The sequence below is a fragment of the Empidonax traillii genome, unplaced genomic scaffold, assembly GCF_003031625.1.
Source record: "Empidonax traillii isolate 1590-97213 ecotype Southwest subspecies unplaced genomic scaffold, ASM303162v1 scaffold507:size695108, whole genome shotgun sequence".
Taxonomy (NCBI): Eukaryota; Metazoa; Chordata; class Aves; order Passeriformes; family Tyrannidae; genus Empidonax; species Empidonax traillii.
Window position 1 is genome coordinate 231,524 of NW_020955700.1, and position 2,281 is coordinate 233,804.

General features: G+C 45.7%; 1 long non-coding RNA gene across 1 annotated transcript in view; it reads right to left on the reverse strand.

The window, feature by feature from the left end:
- Positions 1-1,406, reverse strand: part of LOC114064005 — an 18,037-nt gene extending 16,631 nt beyond the window's left edge. Inside the window, exon 1 of the long non-coding RNA XR_003572669.1 lies at positions 1,361-1,406. This is a non-coding gene — a long non-coding RNA (uncharacterized LOC114064005). The remainder of the gene's footprint in view (positions 1-1,360) is intronic.
- Between the last annotated feature and the right edge of the window lie 875 nt (positions 1,407-2,281).

Consider the following 2,281-nt stretch of genomic DNA (forward strand, 5'->3'; position numbering starts at 1 on the left):
GTAAGAAGCAGCTGCAAGTACCGCCTTCATCCCTCAGCAGGCACTTACTTGCAAACAAGCCCCAAGCCAGAGGTGCAACATGAAATTCTGTGCAGTTAACAGAGTCTGCCAGAGCGTGGCTGATGAAAGGACACTATTTTCTGCAGCATGAGGTAGACAGACAGTGGGAGCAAAGCAGTCTTGTTGCATTTTGGGCAGCAATTGCATCGTTTCTCTTACTCTATTAGCCAGACATCTACTCAGTAAGGTCTTAAATCCCTCAGCATCACACAGCTTCTGTTAAAAGAGCCAGTGTTCTCTAGCCCTTTAGGTAAGTAGGTGTTATATCTATTTAGACATCTTGAATACAGTAAATAATGGCCATCTTTACATAGAAACATTTTTTGGGGGGTTTATCCAGGAGCAAGAGAATCAGTATTAAGGTTTTTCCTACCTCAGTGAAAAAAAAATCACAACTTCATTGCAATATTGTGAACCGTGAGAAAAGCTTATGTTTACAAATCATATTTTTGTTACATTTTAGCAGATTGTAAAGACTCTCCATATACAGTTTGAGTCCTGTAAGCAGACCTCTGTGAAAAAGTCTAAAGTTGGTAGTCTGCATTGTTTTATTTCTACTATACGTGTAAGTGGTTAACAGCCTCAAAACAACCTCTTTGCATGCACAGCACTCTGAAAAGCACAAAATCCTGAAAATATGATTCGTCTCCTCTCTCACTTCCATAGGTACTAACTGGGAGTAATGCTGTTGAGTGCAAGAGGAAAGAAATATTTCCCTCATACTGCTGCAGCTGCTCTGCCCTCACTGCCCTGTGGGCACCATCGCCCCCTGGGGATATGGCCTTTTACCTAGAGTCACACCTCTGTCAGAAAACCCTCCTTCCCCTGCAGCAATCAAGCAGCAGCAGATTAAATGGCTCCTCATTTCCCTTTGCAGCAAAGCAAGTGCCTCTCCACAGCCAGGCTCCATCCACAGGACTTGCTGTTCTCCTCAGGCAGCAGCAGAGCTGGGGCTGTGAACACTCCTCCCTCTGAGACATGTCCTATGCTCTAACCCTGGGAAGTTGTAAAATGGAACCGCATATGGGAAGCACATTGACATTGTTAAGGTTAATGGTATAAGAACAGAAAGCACATCTACAGGCAAATGGATAATAATTGCTCAAGAGGACAATAAGAGCAACACATTGCAAATGGGCCTCTGGTGTGCTTTAGCAGCGTTGTTGTCATCATCCTATTCTCGCAACAGGTAGTAGGCTATCTCTGATCCCGAGGGATGCAATACTTTCCACAGAGACTCTCTGTACGTAACTGTTAAGCACTTGCAATACCAACGTGTGCTCTATAACTTACTGCATACCCTAAGGCACTGCTGGGTGTCCCTCCTGCAGCCTTGTGGCATTCAGTGAAGGGGGTGCTGTGGTTTCAGCTTTGCCTATGTCTTGCCTCTGACTTCCCAGCCAAATGGTCAGCTACTGACTGCAGGTGTTTGGCAGCAAGAGGCCTTCAGCAGGAATCCAATGAGGTATTAACTGCTTTAGCACCGAGCACTGAAGGGGCACAGAAAATAAAAAGTGACTAAAACAAGAGATTCCCCTCCCCATTCAAAACCCAAGGTGGGGCCATTTCTTGATTTCTTCACTTGTCAGTCCTGTCTCTGGATCTTTTCAGTAGCGGTCATGACTTTTTAATGGTTTTGTGTGATGAAAGCCTCTGACAAGAGCATGTGTCACCGAAAGTGCAGTGGTGAGCCATGGTTTTCATATATATGTTAACCAGCCTTTACAGCATTACGGAGCCTGGGTGACAGAAGAGTAATTCAGTTAAGCTGCAGCAAAGTACATGGATTCTGCACTATACATCAGAAGGTGGAGCAGCGTGGGACTGAAAGGCGAACAGCCAGAGAGCAGCCAGCACCGTGAGGTCCCACAGCACATGGTTAACGTGGAAATGGCGCTGTGTGAAACACGTGGGACACACTCTCCTGGGGATGGTGCTGCTGGTACCGCTGCACCGGGAAAGCGTGCTGTGAAGAAAAGCCTTTCCCGACAGACAAGTGTTTATGCACAGCTTAATGCTGAAGTGAGAATTTGGGACAGCTTGGAGCACTGAGGAATATCATGTTTCTGCTGCAGATAGCCAGATTTGCCCACAAGCAAAATTTGTTCAGAGACATATACAAAGTTAATTTGCTTTTCCTCCCTTCCTCTGCCCTCTTCCCCTCCATAGAAGAGGAATCTCTTGCTAGTGTAAATCTGCCTTTGAATGAAACTCATGCCCC